We start from the raw sequence: 22004 nt of genomic DNA, 5'->3' as shown, positions 1-22004 counted from the left end.
GATGTGTTAGGCCTGGGAGAATCAGACTTAACTCTTTCAAGTGAACAACGAAGGACTCTCCAGCTTTCAAAATGCATTTCTTCTGTCCGTTGCTCTCTCCTTCTAATACATGCTGAAGGTCAGAGAAAGGACAGACTATAAATGAAGTTAAAAAAATATTGGTTACCGAATGCTGCTACTTTTCCCTTGGAAGTTAATTTCTATTTAGAATCCTCTCCACAGAAGAACTTAGAGAGAACACAAAATCAAAGGAAACAGCATCGAAGTCACTCTTTCTCTGGGAAAGTGATCTTGACAAACCCTTCATGGGACACTCCACTGAGCAAAGCATTGTTGGTCTCCTCTCCTCATAATTAACAGGGTTCTGCTCCCTTGAATTCTTAGAACCAGCCACCTTACCCTGCCCTTTTACCCAGATCCTAAAGTTACTTTTCAGTCAGTGCCTACCAAAACCAATGAATATGGAAAACACATCGTTTATGCCTTCTGGTTTACTGTATTTACTGTGTAATCTTGAATAGCCAAGGAGTAAGTGGGTGAATCCCCAAAACTGGCAGCTCATAAGGCCTCTTCTCTGTGGCATGTGTAGCTAAACGGATGGTACTTATATAGGTACAATTTTCATTATTATTCAATATTTATTTGGGTGCCAACAATAAGCAAAGTACAGAACATCTATTTAGGTAGTATTTCTGCCCATAGGGACGTGCATGACGAATGCAGAGCAAAATGGTTAATGAAGAAACGCAGTGCTTAGTGGATGAGGACAAGCGCCTGGGTCCCTTCTGGTTTTCTTTCCCCAGAGGAACCCGGAAGACACCGTCTTCCTCCCTCGGGGATCTCCTCTATTCCCTGCCCCACCAGCCCAGCCCTTCTTTTGCTCCCACTTCAGATGTGCTTGCACACTAGAGGACTGGCTCTGGCTCATCTGAATTCCTGAACCATACATGTAAATCCTTTGTTTTGAAAGGTGCTTGGGTTTGTTTTGTTTTGTTTTGTTTGCGGTACGCGGGCCTCTCACTGTTGTGGCCTCTCCCGTTGCGGAGCACAGGCTCCGGACGCGCAGGCTCAGCGGCCATGGCTCACGGGCCCAGCCGCTCCGCGGCATGTAGGATCTTCCCAGACCGGGGCACGAACCCGTGTCCTCTGCATCGGCGGGCGGACTCTCAACCACTGCGTCACCAGGGAAGCCCCTGTTTTGTTTTGTTTTGTTACCAAAGATACTGACTTACCCTACAGTAAGTGCTCCCCATTTTGGGGGTGGAAATGCTGATGTTCAGAGAGCAATGTCACCTGAGTATAAACTGATTGTATGATAGTCCATAGCTTGAAAAGTATGCTCAGGTGTGTCCTAGGATCTAACATGTGAGGTCTTGGCTTTCCCTGGGGAAAATACAGAGGTTTAGGACCAGATTTCTGTGGCAACTTCCATTTTTCCCCTTTTAATCCCCCCCCCCCCGAAATCTGATCCAATTCCTGAAAGTGAGACAGTAATCCTGGGATGATCTATTCATTAATTTGTGTTTCAAGTAACATTTATTGAGCATCTGCTATGTGCAGGTAATCTTCTCTAGAGAAACAGAACTAATAGGTGCAATAGATAGATATCAAAATAGATACAGATACATATATGATTATGGAGGCTGAGAAGTCGCATGATCTGCTGTCTGCAAGCTGGATGCCCAGGAAAGCCAATGGTATAAATTCTAGTCTGAGTCTAAAGGTCTGAGATCGCCTGATGGTGTAAGTCCCAGTCTGCAAAGACTGATGTCTCAGCTCATGCATTTAGGCAGAGAGAGTGAATGCAATGTTCTTCTGCCTTTATGTTCTACTTGGGCTCTCAGTGGGTTGGTTGATGCCTCCCCACTTTGGGGAAGCTTTACTCAGTCCATGAATTAAAATGCTAATCTATTCTGGAGATACCCTCACAGACACACTCAGAAATAATACCTAACCAGATATCTGGGCATGTTGTGGCCCTTTCAAGTTGATACATAAAATTCACCACCACAGCATGTCTCTGTGCTGGGTACAAATGAATAAGATCTGGGCCTTGTCCTCAATGTGCAAAACTGCTAAAGTAATTTCTTCCTTACTGAGAGTCTACAGTGGTCCTTTATCATCCAGCTCTTGTTTGCTCCGTTACCTTTGCTTTCACCTCTCCTCACCAGGCATGATGGACCAGCTTAGAGTTACCTGGGTGAGCTGTGCTCTATCAAGCCCCTGAGACTCAGCACAAGCTATTTCCTCTGAAGGGAATGGCCTTCCTGCATTTGTGTCCTTACTACATGCTTACCCTTCAAATGTGAGTTTAAGAGCAACCTCTTCTATAAAGCTTTCCTTGATTTCCTCAGTCAAATTTGAAAGCTCCTTCTCCAATATGCTCATAACACTGTGTATACAGTCTCATAAGCTTGATGAGAAGTATGTCTCACCTCAAAATTATAAGCTCTTTGAGGCCACATATTTTTATTTTTCTATACCTACTATCTTCCCCAGTGGGTTAGTAGGTACTCAACATACATTTGATGATTGAATAAATAAATAATTGAATGTAGAAAATGATTAATATCCTAAGAGGGGTACTGAAAGTGGCAGCTGTCATTTATTGAGTGCTTCTTCTATATCAGGCATTGTGCTATGCCTTTTATAATCATCATCTCATTGTTATTTCCTATGTTGTAGATGAGGAAACTGAACATGGAGAGGTTAATTAACTTGCCTGATTTGACATGGCTAAAAGTAATGGCATGAGATTTGGATTCAGGTCTGTCTGGTTGCTCTTAACTGCCACATGGTATTATCCTCATTGAGACTGAGCTGACCCAGGAAAGTTAGCCTGTAATTTAGAATGTTATGGCTCTTCTTAAAAGCAGCAATCAAACCCATGTGTATTACTGTAAATGTATTGCCCATTATTTCCAAGTCTGCCCTATAACCTCAGACTAGAGTTTTAGGAGGAAATAAAACCTTAGAGCTGAACAAGCCCAGAGCAGGTAATGTGTCTTCTTCAGAAGTTAGGTCACTGTGTAATGCACAGTGTTTAATTGATGCCTGATCAAATTCAAATCTCATTTGAATGTGGAAATTAAAGTTCTCTACAGTGAACTCTGAGGGACTTTGTCAACATGGGATAATTGTCTTCCAAGATAATGACTAAATTTAATCTCACATAAGCCTGATAACAGGCAATTCTCCTGACAGCCATTGGAGCTGCTGGGCTGGTGTGTGAGTGGTGAGGGGCTGGGTGGTCTACAGAAGTCCCGGAGTGTGGAATGGGAGGGCCGTGGTGGGCAGAGAACAGGACATTTCCAGGAAAAAGAAGTCTAGCCCTCCTAGAGCAAATGCAGCTCTGTCAAATGTATATGCTAGGATGATATTTGAAGCCTTAGAGGCTTTTTTGGATGTATTCATTTTGATTTTTTTCACCTCTTTTTTTTTTTTTTTTTTTTTGCGGTATGAGGGCCTCTCACTGCTGTGGCCTCTCCCGTTGCGGAGCACAGGCTCCGGACGCGCAGGCTCAGCAGCCATGGCTCACGAGCCCAGCCGCTCCGCGGCACGTGGGATCCTCCCGGACCGGGGCACGAACCCGCGTCCCCTGCATCGGCAGGCGGACTCTCAACCACCGCGCCACCAGGGAAACCCTCACCTCATTTTTTTTAATGTTTATCTTCCTCTTCCTCAGCAGTATTACCCCTGAAAATTGGTTTCCCCTCCTCAGGACAAAATAAAACGTATAATGTTTCCCTTACTTCATACCTCAGTTTAGAAGCACTTGAGCCAAAACATTGATTGTCCATGATGGATTGGGTGCAGAGAAATGAGCCAGTGACTGAGCTCCTAGATCCTTCTAAACTGACTTAAAAATTTTTGTTTTAATCTTATATGGACTCTGCTAGGAGCTGACTTTGAGTGGATTTTCTTTCTTGTTCCTCCTTCTCCACTACTGAGAGTGATCAGGGATTCCAAGGCCAGTGAGGGCCCTGCCCCTTGCTCCCTGGGAAGGTAAGACTCTTGGTAAGCCACAGCCAGGGGCACGTCTCTGTGGGTCCTTGAGAGTGTGGTGTTGATGCGGATTGCTATCTTCCTACTGTTCAGGACTCTTTACCTCTGGGGGTCCACAGGGCTAGCTTTCCTCAGCGTTACACTGCAAAGCCTCCTTTCTGATTTCCCCAACTCTTCTCTCAGCCAGGCCTGGCCCTCCAAGGACACCCAAGGTGAAGCAAACAGGCAGAGTCCTTTTGGTCATTTCTGGTGGTTACGGTCACCTGTGGTCCCTTCCTGCAGCTGTAGGAGCCTTATGGTCCTGTCACTACTTCTTGCAGTTGATAAGAGCTGGATAAGCCCTGTGGCTGCCAAGGCAGGGACCCAGAAATGATCCACACTTGGGGCTAAAGGAAAGATGATGTAATTGTGGATTGGAAGCCACCACCATTTGCAGTGCAGACTCCCTCAATGAGGGGAGGATTACACAGAAATAGACAGCAGGGACATACAGATGGTCATGGCTCGCCAGACCTTTGGTGGCCAACCACAGTCACCTTGCTCTGACCTTTGGAAATTACACAGCGCTTCATTCTCGTGATGCAGAGTACGAATACTAAGGAGGGTGGCTGGGAAACCATGCCCTGAGATGCGCACTGTCACTGTTTTTATGATTTTCTTTCCTTCTAATCAATCATGCAATCTAAGAGTGCACTAAAATGATTTGGGCTGGAGGAGCTCATGACATTGAGGGACACAATATTAACACAGACATAATGACTGAGAACAATAGAAAAGAATCTAAAATGACTGCAGAATTGTGTGCAACCTCCTGAAAGGGTTGTAGGAGGAGCCTTGAGGGCTGTGGTAGGCAGCCAAGAAAGCCTTAGAGAAAAAGTAACTAAAGCTGGGTCTTAGAGAATGTGCCAGATTTGAGTTGCGGGAGGGAGGGACATTCCAGGAGCCAAGAACAAAGGGGAGGCTGCAGGAAGCTTTGATTCAACGTTAGAGAGAAGTGGTACAAATCCAAGCCTTGGAAAGACAGGCTGTGAGTGGCTTTAATTATAGACTGAGTTCCTGAGGGCACCTTTGTTTCAAGGCAAACCAGCTATGACTCTCTCATGTTGAGGGTCCATTAGGTGACCCCTCAAGGTCACCACGCATCCTTGGTGCCAGAACGCTGGGGTGCATCTGCAGCAGTCGTAGACTCAAAGCGCTTCTCTCTTAACCATGTGGCATTCACTCCCCACTTGTGACCCCTTTGAAGCTGCCAAAACACAGGTGTGCTTTTTTTTTTAACATCTTTATTGGAGTATAATTGCTTTACAGTGGTGTGTTAGCTTCCGCCCCGTAACAAAGTGAATCAGTTATACATATATAAATGTTCCCATACCTCTTCCCTCTTGCGTCTCCCTCCCTCCCACCCTCCCTATCCCACCCCTCTAGGTGGTCACAAAGCACCGAGCTGATGTGCTTTTGTTTTGATTACAAACTCAGAGAGCTGCTGGTGCGGCTTTTTGAATCGTGAGGCCGATGGTGCTTCAGAAGCTGCTCAAATCCTTCAGAGAGCTGAGGACTGAGCTGTAGGGGGAGGGGAGACTTTGACTTTAGAGGTTTAGGCGGGAGGTGCCTTTTCCACTGTTGCTCCCCCCACTTTGGAAGCAGAGGGTTCTGGCCTCTTTTGGAGAAGATCCTGAGCTTCCTCCTTGTCGCGGATAGCCCTGCCATGCCAAGCACTGACAGGAGGTCGTGGCTGCTTTCAGCTGAGCATTAGCCCTAATGGGTTTGGCAGGATTTTAAAACAATCAAAACAAAACAGGTTAAAAGGTTCAGGGGGGGAGGGATGTGGTGACTGCCTGAGCTCAGATCACAGGATGTGCCATGAAGCCTGGGCTGGGAACAGCTCCGAGGTCTGATGCCAAGGGTGTGAGCTGAATCGAAATCTGGAGTGGCTTTATCAGAGAAATTAGTCTGTGATTAGAGCTGAAAAGAGTCACGAGTCTTAACTTGTATTTAGCACTCCAAGGATAAAGTGTCCTGTGTGGTACTAAATTTCTCCCTGTTGCTCTGGCGGTCTCCAGAAGGAATGGGGAGGCTTATCGAGGAAGTATGGTGGGTAAAGATGGGGCAATGGGGAATGGCATCGCCTTGGAGGGAGCTGTGGGTGGACATGCTTCCGCTTTGTTTGGGGGAAGTGAAATTCTTTTGGTACTGATTGGAGTCCAGTGATCAGAGACTTAGAACCTGTATTGGAGCTAAGGAAAGATGGAACTTTGACCAGATTGGGTATAGAATTTTCACTGAAAATGGGATAGTGTATAAAGTATCTTCTTCTTTTTTTTTTTTTGATTTTTTAAAACCCTTTTTATTTTGAGATAATTTTAGACTCAGAGAAGAGTTGGGAAAACAGTACTGAGAATTCCCACCCACCCAGCTTCTCCTAGTGTTAACAACTTACCTAACCATTGCACAGCTATCAAACCTAAGACATTGACATTGGTGCAGTGCTATTAACAGCAGACTGGATTCAGGTTTCACCTGTTTTTCCATTAATGTCATTTTCCTGTTCTAGGATCCAGTTCAGGATCCCATGTTGTAGTCTGTTGTCACGTCTCCCTTTGTCTTCTTCGATCTTTGACAAGTCTTTGTTCTTCCCTTGTCTTCTTGTGATTTGACACTTTTGTGGAGTACAGGGATTTTGTGGAAGGCCCCTCAAATTGTGTTTAGCCTAAGTGTTCTCAAGGTTAGGATGAGGTAATACGTTTTTGGCGGGCACACTGTGGGGCGACGTGCTCTTCTTAGTGATCATATTAGGGGCACATATGTCAGGATGTCTTAAATTTTTGTACAATTTTTAAGGTCATTTTCCATTTACAACTAGTGCAAAATATTGGCTATATTACCCATGTTGTACAGTACATCCTTGAGCCTATCGTATACTTCTAAAGAAAGAACAGGCAGACCTTCACTGTGGTGGAGAGACGGGGAGTTGCCCACCTCTCTTTCCTTCTGGCAGGAGGACTGTGTTCCAGCCACACTGGAACACTCAACCCTGCAGCTTTTAGATGTGACCGACTGACTGTCCATTGTAGGGAAGTGGGGCTGCTTCTTTGTCCCTGACCCCAGGACAGAATTCAGCTGAGAACACTTCGGTGGAGTCCCAACAGTTTACAGCTTGAGAACAGCAAGGGAGAGACACAGTTGTCAACAGCAGTTCCTGGTTTGCTTTTACTTCTGCCGGAGGCTCCCTCCCTCCTCCTTTGTGCCTTAGTCTTCTGGCTCCACGTGCTTCAGGCAAAGACAGAGCGTTGAAAAGATTCTTTCAGTGGCAGCAGGAGGGTCTGCTTCTGAAATAGGCCAGGCACTGGTCAGGCCAGGTGGTGGCAAGCTCCCAGCCCAGCGTGACTTTGCTGAGGGCTGGCCGCGAAGCCTGGATTGGACCCTGCCCTTACCTGGCCCGGGGTCTTCCTCAAAGCTGATTTTGATTGCACACAAACTAAACAGAATGAAGGACTGATGTTACAAAACTGGGGCTACTGCCTGAAACTCAAGGGAAGGCTAGGCATGGGCCCAGGGCTGGCTGGGCCCAGCACCTGGAAAATGTCCAAAATGCAACACAGTTTCTTTCTCTTTCCGCCTCCCTCTAAGACTTGCCAGGCTCTGGCTCCCAACTTGTCACTGTGTACCTGCTTTTTTCTTCTCTCACTGCACCAACCTTTGCTGTTACTTCCAGCACATGGCAGAAGACGCCACCTCTTAGCTCCCAATTTTACAAAGCCCTCAGTTCAGGCAAACAGCAGAGCTGGTCCTCTCAGTGCCAATTCCAAAGTCACAGAAAAAAGAAAATCTGATTAGTTGAGATTAAGTTAGAGTAAATTCAAAGGGTTCAGAGGGTGGGATATGGCGATTACCCAAGTTCTGATCATAGATAGGCCTAGCAGCTTGCGTCCAAAGCAGCTCCAAGGCTATGGACGTAGGGCAGCAGGGGGAGGGAGGAGAGTGGGTGGTGGTAGTAGAGAGGAGGTCGTACAATATTAACATGGCTGCCTAGACCCATGTTCATTATGGCTCAGAGATGCATGTGTGTGTGCGTGAGTGTGTGTGTGAGATCTTATGGTTAGACAGGGGCCTCTGTAAGTGTCTACCACATCAGATAGATAACCAGAGAAAGGATAACTGGACACACCCTTTAGCTAGAAATTTCTGTTTTTGAAGGTACCTCCCTGTTGTGTACTTCAGCAAAGTTCCTCATTAACATGGCCCTGCTGAATCTGGAGCTTTGGTCCCCGATCATCTAATCATCCTCTGTCTTCCCAGAGTGGATAAACTGATACATGCTGGGGAGGATTTTGTGAATTTACATTTCCTTTAATATGCATTGGGCACAGATGGTTACCAGGTTGTCTCCGATCCATAAGTCTTCTTTCATCAAGGGCTGATCAAAATTTACTGCGAGCAGGTTTAAAGGGACAAGCTTTTAGGCTTGGAAGTGTGCATATAAATAAAAATGTTGCTGTAGTGGCTCATTGTTAATGAAAGAAAAATGATCCATGTCCTCTTCCGGAATCACGGAGTCTCGGAATATATTTATTTCAAGATTTAGGTGCTGTGGGAACTGACCACAAATCACAGAGCAACCCTTAATGAGCCTCTGTCCCTACCTGTTAAGCTTATTAACTGCCTGTTACCTCCAGTTCTATATCCCACCTGGGGAAACAAAATGGATGCTTTGGCAATGCAACAGCTGAAAAATACAGAAGTTAATCAAAAGCACAGGGGGGCCTGGAAATGCAATCAGAAGACGTGTGCTGGCTGAGATTACTGGGGCACTGGGAGGTTTCTGGGAGGAAGGATCTGATGCTGTCTGGTTTGAGATTTAGCTAATTAAATTCAACTGTCCTTTAGTCAGTGTCTTCTCGCTCTGTACAAGCCGAGGACATGAAACGCACAGTCCCTACCCTCAAGGAACCTGCATGCTAATTGGGTGGGCAGGCTTCGCATAACTGAATCAGATGGATTCTGATGGGAAGCAAGTTCAGGGCACTTATGCAGAGGCTATATGAATAAGTGCTAAAGTAATAAAAATAAGAGAGTAGAAAGGGCCCTTAGCTGAGAAAGAGGATACTTTGAGTTTTGCTCCCATTCTACCATATGACCGGGGCTGTGCTATTCATTCTCTACCAGCCTCGGTTTTCTTCTGATAAAAGAGTTTGAACTTGGTCATTTCTAAAAAGTATTCATGAGATGCACTTTTATGTATCCATAAGACAGGAGTGGGGACAGAAAATTGCTCAGAGGAAGGGAGCCTTGATTTGAGCATTTAGCAAAGTATAGGATTCAATTCAGGGAGAGGAAGGAGGAAGCCACTCTTAGCAGGGCCACTTTTATTCATCGGGCTTAGAGGTGGATGTATGTCTGCAGAGGGGATGGCCTGCCTTGTGGGGATGGGAGCTGAGGAAGGAGGGGAGTGGAGACAGATTACAGGCAAAGAGGGGTAGACCCAGTTGGGGGGGTAGGCAATGCAGAAATCAATGCTGGAACCTATAGCTATGTTCTTTAACCCAAATATTTCAGGAACCTTCCCAGTTTCCTTTCCCACTTGAAGGCAAGGTTCTTTCTATTAAAAGCAGCAGCAGTCTTTTCGATGTAATTTGAAGGTAAAGATAAATACTGGAAACTGAAAAGCCTTGGCTCTATGATTAATTAAAGGAATCATCTCAAATTTAGAAAATTGCTTAAGTAAAAGAAGACACCAAATTGCATCAGTGTGCCTCCATATGTTAATTATGGCTATTTTTCCTTGTTTTTCTGCTGCCGCTCCAGCCATATCCCATCTATCACTTGGTTTCAGGCGTCATGATCAATTGACTATACCATAAACAACATGTTGCATATGTGGCAAATGATAACATCATTTAACTCGACACAGGGTAAGAAAATTCCCTCTTTGTCATCCTTCCAGGTCCTCAGAAGAGAAAAAGGACAGCCTTGAATTAATTTCTTGCTTATTCAGTCAAGCAAGCATTTTTTGCAGATTCCTCCGGGGTAGAAAGACCGAGCCCAGCAGGCCCACCACAGAACTAGACCCATGATGTTGGAAGCTCTGTACCCTAGTACATAGAACAGTGCCTGGCACATAGTAGGCCCTCAATTTTCTGTATGTAACCAAATTCCTATTTTTAGTTTCTCTGATATGTGGTAAATTTCATAGAGAATTAATATTCATCACCAGAAGGGTATTTTTATCCTTGGAGTATCAAATCTTTTTTTGCTGGCTGAAAGTCAGTAAATACAGAAAATCTTTTAATGATCTCTACGTAGTGACACCCAACTCCCCATGGAATTCACCGGTGTTCTTCCATTTCTTCTCTAACACATGTTGGCTGGAGCTCATGGCCACTGAATGCATATAGCCTGTCGGCAACTCAGCATCACGCCCTCGTTCTTCTTCCTGAGTGAGCTGTATGCCTGTGTGCTAACCAAGACCCAGTTGCATTTGTTTCCAAATCTCTTCCTCCCAGTTGTGCTTCAGATTGTAATTATAGAATTTAATTAGATATTACATAAACTGATGATACATGTAAGGAAAGAGGTTCTTTTTTCTATGAAAAATAAGCTGAATGCTCTGGAGGAACTCGATAAAGTCAAGTGCTTAAAAAGTCTATGTAAAATTAGTGGGCGAGACACCTGTAAATGATTGAAAAGAAGTAGACATCTAGAAGAAATGCACTTTCAACTTTAAAGAAACTAAATCTGGAAATAATTGGTGATGTATGGGTTGTATGAATGTACTTGATGCAAGAAAGACAACATGCAACTCTAACTGGCAAACACCCACTCAAAGAAAATACACAAAGTTTCAAGGGAAAAGAAGTATTTAAGCCATGTATGCGTAATTTTTGAAAATGGTTTGCTGCTTTCATAAACTTTTTGCAGTTAACCAGTTAGCTATTCTTCCTGATCAGTAGGTAACATAAGAGGAGTTTTACTAAAAAAAAAAAAAAAATTTAGTAAATTCCAAAAGAATTAAGTCCACACAAAATCAGCAGTCTGTCTTTGCCGTGAAAGCACAATGATTGGTGGTCACACCCTCGGAGCCTGCAACAATATGGGAGCTCAGCCAGGCACCCCAAGTGACGCAGGCCAGCGTGTCTCTCATGCAAGGAGGTGGTGCCTTCCACAGAAAGTCCATCTTGCAATCAGCTTGTTGTTTGTCTTATATATATGTCTTGCTCTCTCTTTTTCTCTAATGTTTTACACAATGTTTTGTTTGGAAAAAATTCAAACTTACAGAAAGATGCAAGTATAATGTAACGAACTTCCTTACCCCTTTACCTAGATTCACCAATGTTAACATTTTGCAGTCCTTGCTTTGTTTCTCTCTTTCTACATGCTTCACCACCCCTTGCACATACTTCTTTTCTTCCTACTCCTCCTCTTCCTTCTTATGAAACTTGCTAAATGATTTGAGATGCCATAACTTTTTTTTTTTTGCGGTATGCGGGCCTCTCACTGCTGTGGCCTCTGCCGTTGCGGAGCACAGGCTCTGGACGCACAGGCTCAGCGGCCATGGCTCACAGGCCCAGCCGCTCCACGGCATGCGGGATCTTCCCGGACCGGGGCACGAACCCGTGTCCCCTGCATCGGCAGGCGAACTCTCAACCACTGCGCCACCAGGGAAGCCCAAGATGCCATAACTTTTACCCCTAAATACTTCTGTGTGTACCTCTTAAAAACAAGAATATTCTTTTACATACCCACAATATAATGATCAGATGCAGGAAACTTAACACTGATATAACAGTAGTCTTTAATATGCAGTTCATGTTTAGCTCTCATCTCAATAATATCTCTTATACGTATCATTTTTCTCTTGATTCAGGATCAAATCTAGGATCACTTATTGTACTCTTGAGTCTCCTTTAATCTGGAATAGTTCCTCAGCCTTTAGTTGTCCTTCATGGCATTGGCATTTTGAAAGAGTACCTGGCCAGTTGTTTTGTGAAATGCTCAGTGATTTGTGTTTGTCTGACTCTTTCCTCATGATTACTTTCACGTTATGCATTTTTGGAAGGAATACTATACAAGTGATATTGTATCCATCTTAATGCATCATATCAGGAGACAGGTAATATCCATTTGTCTCGTTATTGATGATGTTAGCTTGGATTGTGTGGTTATGAGGCATCCACTGTAAAGTTACACTTTCTTCTTTGTAATTAGTATTTGGAAACTACATAAGCACCCTGTTTTCCATCAAACTTTTACCCAATTGTTTTATCATCCTTTGATAATTCTTGTTTGAGTCAGCTATTACTATGATGGTTGCTAAATGCTGTACCTGTTTCTCTCTACCTCCCGAGCTCCAAATGGAGAAATCCAAGTGTTTGATAGAAGTTAGAGGTAGGGATGGGGAAAAACAGCATGTACTCCCCTGCCCAATCCCCATTTGGCCCATGAAGCAAAATTAGATTCCTTGATCTATTCAATTTGCCCACAAGTTGAATTCTAGATTCTTGGGGGTGTTAGATACATGGATGGCCTTCCCTCCTTCTTCCTTATGGCAATCCCTACAGTTTCTCAGTGCCTTTAACCCCTTTGCTCCCCACCCCTCATGTTTCTGCCTTTTCCTGTGTCCAGCCTCAAAACATGGGTGATAGTCATTTTTTGCTCAATCCAGTATTTTTTTTTTTTTTGCTGAATGGAATGTGTGGTGGGGGGGAGTGGTAGCCTTGAAAGCATAGAGTCATGAGGGTAAAGAAGGGGAGGGAGAAGAAGCCTGGAGGTCTGTTCTCTGAGTGAAATATCTTAAAAAAACACAGTCAGATGTCTTGCATTACAAAGGTTAATCTCCTGATAGCTTGGCATCTCTTTTTAATTGCCTTATTATGTTAAATGAGTGTCTGTCTACTCCCCAGGCTTGAGATACTTCTTTTGCTTTATTTAATGCCTACATGTACTAGTGCTTTACTTGGTTTATCTCATTTACATCATGCAATAACCATATGTCATTGGTACTATTGTTAGAGTCTCTATTCTCATATAAGGAAACTGAAGCTTAGTGAGGTTAGCCTAAGATCATGTAGCTGATAACCAAGGCAGTCTATTGCCAGGGGCCATTTCTTTTGCCACCATGTTTCTAAGAAGTCAGAAAAATAGGTGGCGTAAAGCTCATGCTCATGCACACAAGTACAGAATTACCTTCTGATTCCCCAGCTAGAGTTGACTGATTACATTTTGAACAAAATGTGCTTCCCAGTGTAGTAATCTTGGTGATGTGGTTTCCCCTTGAGGAGTAGGAACTCACCTCAAGTCATAGCTGATTCTCATGAGAAATAAAAATGGCTACACTGACAGACGGCAGCTGGGCAGCCAGAAAGGAATCAACAGAGTGTCCTGAATGGCCCCCTCAGAACAACTGTAGTGAACATCCTGACACATCTAGCCCCCGAGACAGCAGCTTAGAGCAGGAAAGATGCTCAGACACTGACAAAACTGAAACATGAGGAAAATCATGCATTGTGTTCCAATAATCTCTTGTGACAGAAAAATTCACTTTTGTGCATCTACCCTTACTCTAATAAGATTAGTGTAAGATGGTCTGAGGAAAGTTATTTCATCTCAGCTGCAAAATAAGGAAGCAGAATTCAATGATCCCTAAAAGGTCCCCTCTAGTTTCATGAGTCTAAACATGAATTGTTATTGTAATCAACCAGTTCTAGAAGAATATCAGTAACTTCCTTGTTTCTGTGACATGTAAACATGACCTACACTGAAGTTAATCCTGATGATGGAACCATAGTAAAATTCTTTAAGACAGTGCTCTCCTAATTGGTTCCTGGAGCAGACACTTTTGGTGAATAAATTCTCCCAAGACAAGGAAGAACTCAGATCATTACCATATTCAGAAGACAAATGCATCACCTCATGAAAATGTTAATGGGCAACATTAATTGGAAGCAGAAGTCAGGCTGGGAGTTCCTTGTAGATCCTGGGAGCCCCAGAGGACTCTGGCGTATATAGAGCACATCTTTCTAGGACTGGGGAGGCAGTGCTGTAAGCCCCTTAGACGCCCTGATTCTCCTCCTTGCCTTTTGCACTGTCTGCCTTTGTTCTAACCTTCCACCTCCTCACCTTCTCCCCGTCTTCTCTCTAGTAGTGGTTCCTCATCCCTGCTCTACATTTCTGCATGAGCGTTAAGGATCAGTGATGCAAAGGAAAGAGAACAAAACCAGCAAAAATGTTCACTTCAAAGGAAGCAATAATGACACACCAACCAGAAAATTATTTAAGAATAGGCTGTAGCATCTGCTATAAGGCTTATTGTACATGAGGATGCAGCTTCCCTATTTCTCTAACTATTGTCTTTCCTTTACGAGGTCAACTCACAATAAAAAAATGCAGTAAGTACGCTAGCTTAATTTTAGCTCCACCCTTGCTTTTATTTCTTTTGCTCCCGCTTGAAAATTATGCTATTCTACTGTATTTTACTTTTGTTAGCTGCCTCACGTTCTTTCCGGAACAGGGATTCAAACAACAAGAAGTATGAACAATTTGTCCAATTGTGAGAAGCAATCCATGTGTTTCTATTATCCATAATGAGAATCAGCACTTACTTGGTATATAGTATTGGCCAGGCACTGTTCTACCATTTCACATATATTGACTCATTTAACTCTCAGACCCCACTGTGAGGTAAGCACCATTATTACCCCTTCCCCATTTTTGAAGGGGAAGAAACTGAAACCTATAGCAATTAAGTAGTGCTTGCAGTCACACATTTAATGAGAGGTGGAACCAGGATTTGAAATCATGTTCTCTGAGTGCAGACTCCAGCTCTTTGACTACTGTGTGATGTTACCTCCCTCTGATGCACTATTTTGGGTGTGATGAGTGAAAACATATGAACAAGCCCATCAGTGCTCAGTGAACTGGGATCAGCTATTCTGGAGATAGTGACTGCACACAGCTACTCTTCAGGAACTAGGATACATATAGATTTAAATACAACCCAGTCAATTTCCTAAGCTGCTAGAGATCCTACTAGAGATTCCAGCTTTAACATGGATTATTGGTTTTGATTTTCCAAAAGACTTTTCTAAAATGTCTCTTGGTCTCTTCTGGTAATTTTATTTCATTTATATTCTTTATACAGCAAGTTCTTATTAGTTATGTATGTATTAGTTATGTATTTTATACATATGTATTTTATACATATTAGTATATATATGTTAATCCCAATCTCCCAATTCATCCCACCACCCCCATCCCACCCCCAACCCCCGCTTCCCCGCCTTGGTGTCCATACGTTTGTTCTCTACATCTGTATCTCTATTTGTGCCTTGCAAACCAGTTCATTTGTATCACTTTTCTAGATTCCACATATATGTGTTAATATATGATATTTGTTTTTCTCTTTCTGACTTACTTCACTCTGTAGGTTCACTCTCTAGGTTCATCCACATCTCTACAAATGACCAATATTTGTTCCTTTTTATGGCTGAGTAATATTCCATTTTATATATGTACCACATATTCTTTATCCATTCGTCTGTCGATGGGCATTTAGGTTGCTTCATGACCTGGCTATTGTAAATAGTGCTGCAATGAACACTGCGGTTCATGTGTCCTTTTGAATTATGATTTTCTCTGGCTATATGCCCAGTAGTGGGATTGCTGGGTCATATGGTAGTTCTATTTTTAGTTTTTTAAGGAACCTGCATATTGTTCTCCATAGTGGCTGTATCAACTTACATTCCCACAAACAGTGGAAGAGGGTTCCCTTTTCTCCACACTCTCTCCAGCATTTATTGTTTGAAGATTTTTTGATGACAGCCATTCTGACTGGTGTGAGGTGATAACTCATTGTAGTTTTGATTTGCATTTCTCTAATAATCAGTGATGTTGAGCATGTTTTCATGTGCCTCTTGGCCATTTGTGTGTCTTCTTTGGAGAAACGTCTATTTAAGTCTTCTGCCCATTTTTTCATTGGGTGTTTGTTTTTCTAATACTAAGCTGCATGAGCTTTTTATACATTTTGGAGACTAATCCTTTCTCCATTGATTCATTTGCAAATATTTTCTCCCATTCTGAGGGTTGTCTTTTCGTCTTGTTTATAGTTTCCTTTGCTTTGCAAAAGCTTTGAAGTTTCATTAGGTCCCATTTGTTTGCTTTTGTTTTTATTTCCATTACTCTAGGAGGTGGATCAAAAGAGATCTTGCTGTGATTATGTCAAAGAGTGTTCTTCCTATGTTTTCCTCTAAGAGTTTTATAGTGTCCAGACTTACATTTAGTTCTTTAATCCATTTTGAGTTTATTTTTGTGTATAGTGTTAGGGAGTGTTCTAATTTCATTCTTTTACATGTAGCTGTCCAGTTTTCCCAGCACCACTTATTGAAGAGACTATCTTTTCTCCATTGTATATCCTTACCTCCTTTGTCATAGACTAGTTGACCATAAGTGCATGGGTTTATCTCTGGGCTTTCTATCCTGTTCCATTGATCTATATTTCTGTTTTTGTGCAAGTACCATATTGACTTGATTACTGTAGCTTTGTAGTATAGTCTGAAGTCAGGGAGCCTGATTCCTCCAGCTTCGTCTTTTTTCCCTTAAGATGGCTTTGGCTATTCGGGGTCTTTTCTGTCTGACTCCATACAAATTTTAAGATTTTTTGTTCTAGTTCTGTAAAAAATGCCATTGGTAATTTGATAGGGATTGCATTGAATCTGTAGATTGCTTTGGGTAGTATAGTCATTTTCACAATATTGATTCTTCCAATCCAAGAACATGGTATATCTCTCCATCTGTTTGTGTCATCTTTGATTTCTTTCATCAGTGTCTTATAGTTTTCTGAGTACAGGTCTTTTACCTCCTTAGGTAGGTTTATTCCTAGGTATTTTATTCTTTTTGTTGCCATGGTTGCAATGGTGAATGGGATTGTTTCTTTAATTTCTCTTTCTGATCTTTCATTGTTAGTATATAGGAATGCAAGAGATTTCTGTGCATTAATTTTGTACCCTGCAACTTTACCAGATTCATTGATTAGCTCTAGTAGTTTTCTGGTGGCATCTTTAGGATTCTCTTTGTATAGTATCATGTCATCTGCAAACAGTGACAGTTTTACTTCTTCTTTTCCAATTTGAATTCCTTTTATTTCTTTCTCTTCTCTGATTACTGTGGCTAGGACTTCAACAACTGTGTTGAATAATAGAGGCAATAGTGGACATCCTTGCCTTGTTCCTGATCTTAGAGGGAATGCTTTCAGTTTTTCACCATTGAGAATGATGTTTGATGTGGGTTTGTCATATATGGCCTTTATTATGTTGAGGTAGGTTCCCTCTATGCCCAATTTCTGGAGAGTTTTTATCATAAATGGGTGTTGAATTTTGGCAAAAGCTTTTTACACATCTATTGAGATGATCATATGGTTTTTATTCCTCGATTTGTTAATATGGTGTATCCCATTGAATGATTTGCTTATATTGAAGAATCCTTGCATCCCTGGGATAAATCCTACTGGATCATGGTGTATGATCCTTTTAATGTGTTGTTGGATTCTGTTTGCTAGTATTTTGTTGAGGATTTTTGCATCTATATTCATTAGTGATATTGGTCTGTAATTTTCTTTTTTTTGTAGTATCTTTTTCTGGTTTTGCTATCAGGGTGATGGTGGCCTCATAGAATGAGTTTGGGAGTGTTCCTTCCTCTGCAATTTTTTGGAAGAGTTTGAGAAGGATGGGTGTTAGCTCTTCTCTAAATGTTTGATAGAATTCACTTGTGAAGCCATCTGGTCCTGGACTTTTATTTGCTGGAAGATTTTTAATCACAGTTTCAATTTCATTACTTGTGATTGATCTGTTCATATTTTCTATTTCTTCCTGGTTCAGTCTTGGGAGACTGTACCCTTCTAAGAATTTGTCCATTTCTTCCCGATTTTCTTTAGTGATATCCCAATAGTGTGGCTTCCTTTCAGGCATGATTATTTTGCGTGGCTTCACTGACTGAATTGTCCCTGCCCATGTTCTGTTAGGTATGGCTCCTTGGGACACATCAGTGGCTCAATGACTCCCATTCAGCCGACAACTTTTTGTTTGTCAGGTTGTGACATGTTCCTTACACACATAGTTGTGTGTGTGGTGGACTGTAGGAGGCTCTTGGCTACATTTTGTATCTTTCCCATGTTAGTTCGGATAACTATTCCAGGTTTCCCCAACTGGTCCAAATTTTTGCCGGTTTGTCCCAGCACAATTATGAACAATGCTCCTTTCCCTCTAAAAGTTGTCCCCATTTGGATGGTAAATTTTATGGTTATACTATTTGTAGGGAAGCCAGAACAGATGTCATCCAGGGAACATCCATTTTGGTAGAGTAGAAAAAAGAGGTTTAGAATTAACAATCTTCTTCTACACCCTGGATTTTCCATGAGTGATGGAAAAGTAATTTAAAATCTCTGAGCCTCAGTTTTCTCATCTAGAGAATAGAAATAATAGCAGTGTTTTTATGAGAATTAACTGGGTCAATATATGTGTAAGTGAAAACATCCAGAAGTGTGCCTGAAACCCAACAGGGAGTTATGAAGTTTGTTTAAGGACACAGTCTTTTCACCTGAGGTGAGGGTAGGGCTGGATTGTACCTAGCTACAGTTGAAACGAATATTTGTGATGGAAATAGGGCAGAGAATTAAGTGAAGAAGAGAGCTAGAGGGCAAAGGAGGAAATGAATTAAAAGTAATTCTGGTACAAGACACAGGAATGCCGATTTTAAAAGTAGCATGGGAATTGTTTCCACTCGGGTAAGTAATAATTGCACTTGGATCCTCTCCAGAGCACGTTTGATGTTTCTCAGTGTATTTCATGTATTGAGGCTTTTGATGCTTTTCTATGCCCCAGCCCATCTCTCGTGTTTTCTCTCTCTCTCTTATTTATTTATTTATTTTTATTTTATTTTTTGGCTGTGTTGTGTGTTCATTGCTGCGCACGGGCTTTCTCTAGTTGTGGCAAGTGGGGGGCTACTCTTCGTTGTGGTGTGCGGGCTTCTCACTGTGGTGGTTTCTCTTGTTGCAGAGCACAGGCTCTAGGCGCACGGGCTTCAGTAGTTGTGGCATGCGGGCTCAGTAGTCGTCGCTTGTGGGCTCTAGAGCGCAGGCTCAGTAGCTGTGGCTTACAGGCTTAGGTGCTCCGTGGCATGTTGGATCTTCCCGGACCAGGGATCAAACCCATTTCCTCTGCATTGGCAGGTGAATTCTTAACCACTGCGCCACCAGGGAAGTCTCTCTCGTGTTATCTTGAAGCAAACTCAGCTTCCTCTGAAAACATGGCATTTCTGTGGAAAGGCTGGTGAGGTCTCCGGGACTTCAGTCTCCAATAGCAGAAGAAAATTAATCTGAAAGAAAAAAAAAGTGGCAGATTGCTGTGCTGTCAAGACCAACAGAAAAGTTGGTCCAGACACAACCATTCTGAGGCAGTTGGTTTCAGCTGGTTAAACATGAATTAAAGTGACCAGTGTCATGTACCTGCAAGATGTAAAGGTCTAGACACAACCAGATTCTATTTTTTCCTTTCTCTGTGACCCATTTAGTACTTCACGTAGAATAAAGATAACTACAGGAGAAGTTATGCCTTTAACATGCCTTTACTTAACGGTCCTCATCATGTTTATTATGGGAAATATTATCCATGTTTCTACGATTCAAATGCATCCACTGTTTTGGCATGTTTTATTTGGTCATATTTCTACAGTTTTCTATCCCCTCCCACCCTTTTTTGGCTCATATTATAATTTTATCATATTAAAATTCCATTGGATGAATTTTTCTGAAACATAATTATTCTTCAAATGTTAGATTTCATTTTTTTTCAGTTTTTTGAAATATCATTCTTTGTATGCATTTGGGATTACTTCTTTAGTGTGAAAATTAAGGAAGAAGAATTATAAGGTCAAAGGCATGAACCTTTTAAAGTTATGCATATTGAAAAGCTAAGAAGCTATTTTAAAATGCTGCTATCAGTTCACAACGAACTGTTATTTCTTTTCATAATCATTTTAATGATAAGTAGTAAGCACTCTCTAAGTATAATCAATGCAATTAATCCTTATATCACTCTGTAAGATATGCTGGTCTACCCAGTATATAAATTAACCTGGATTTTTCAATATAAAAATTCTGGTTTTTCCATACTGTTGGTGTAGGCTGACTCTATTATTCTTTTGATTTTTCATGGCCCGATGTTTTTCTGGAAGTCTTGATGGTCCCTCTTCTTGTTCATGATTGTACTCAAATTATTTTAAAAGCCAGGCTGGCAGCAGGAAGGGAGGAAGGGCAGAAATTTCTTCCTTTAGAAACACCTTAAGTAGTCTCAGGTGGGCTACACTTCTGGTACTTGCAGCATATTTCTACACAAATTGTGGAAAAGATGGTTTTGTTTCAAAAAGAATGGTTTTTATATTCTATTCCCTTCTTTGGACGAGCGTTGTAAAATTGGGCAGAAATTTTGCAATGGATTTCCATAAGTGGAGGCTCAGAATCTGTGGCTGCTTTGTGTCTCTTTGAGGTGAAACTCAGGTTCAAAGCGACGGCTCCCAGCACTCTGAGACTCTCTCAGAACTTGTCACTGGCAGAGAGAAACCTCTTCCCTGTAGAAGACAATAACCCTCTGAATTGTCTTTCTCCTTCTCTGTTGAATATAAAAGCACCTGGCCAAGAGAGGAGACTCCTTCAGAACCAAGCTCAGTCCCCAGACACAGATTGTGACGGCACCTCCGAGAGCAAGGAGCCGTTAGACCCCAGGCCCTGTGCTATGACCTAGCAGTGAATGGCCGAAGGGGTGACTGCTGCCTAGTTTCTTTGGGGAAATATAACATTCAAGTTCTCACTGTTGAACGATGAGAGAACAATGCTAATTTTTTGTTCGGCCAATTTTTGGTCAAGATGGATGTATTTAGAGTTGATTTAGGTGATTCCTGCAATGTCAGTAGCATTTTCACCAACATGGTGAACTTCTCTTCTCCTGGCTTAAACATCCTCAGTTTCTTCAGTGATTATTCTGATAGAGTAGTTTCTAGAATTTTCCCTCTGGTTAGCCCTCCTCCACATCTCCACCAAGGCTGTTGGTCTCATCTGGAATGTATGTAGTTAGCCCCATTTTTCTTGAAATACTGTGTCTGCATTAACATGATACTTTGTGTATCATCTAGCATGGCTAGCCCACATTCTAATAGTACAATATATTCATGGGATCAGGATAATATTATTGAGAGAGTCCAACATTAAATGATCCCCCCCCACCCCTGAAACATCATACTATTTGCTTATAATATATCTGTTGTCTGCTACAGGCTTGGGAGTTACTGCCAAGACAATCTCAACTCTCTTTATTCTCAACTTGTAGAATTGCCTTGTCTTTATTTATTTGGATATAGAACTTTACATCTATCTTATTTCAAATGTATCTAGTTTAAGTCTAAGGAAAGCCTTATTTAGTATTATACGATGTCCCTAGAAGGTGCTTAAAAACTTCTTGTTAACAAAATGCTTAATATATGCTTTTTAAATAATTACGTGATCTTGGAGTCTTTCTGCTATTGTTAGAAGTAGCTTTAATTCTTCTCATCCTTTTCACTCTATTTTAAATTCTTCCCGAAGTTGTCAGTGTAGAAATCTATTTCTCTTTCATCCCCTGACTTGCATTAATGAAATACCAGAATTTGTCTCTGATGGTCTTAGTGCTGCATTTTAAAGGAAAGAAAAAAAGAAAAAAGAAGGGAGTTAAGCATGCATTGCCCTCCTTAATAATGCATGTTTTCTGTTCTCCAGATAGTTTATTATTCAGAAACTATGGACTCTAGGATCTTTCCTATAGCAAACAGAAACTGCATAGGGTGAATCAGAATGATTAGTATGCAAGGGGCTGATTCTGGGATATTCACTATAGCTTGTCCTTTCAATGTGTCTTCTTTTGACATCTTCACCCTGGGTATCCTGGCAACAGAGTACTTCACAAAAACAAAAGTCCCATAGACAA

Source organism: Delphinus delphis, chromosome 3 (genome assembly GCF_949987515.2).
Source record: "Delphinus delphis chromosome 3, mDelDel1.2, whole genome shotgun sequence".
NCBI lineage: Eukaryota > Metazoa > Chordata > Mammalia > Artiodactyla > Delphinidae > Delphinus > Delphinus delphis.
This window is presented reverse-complemented; position numbering follows the sequence as displayed.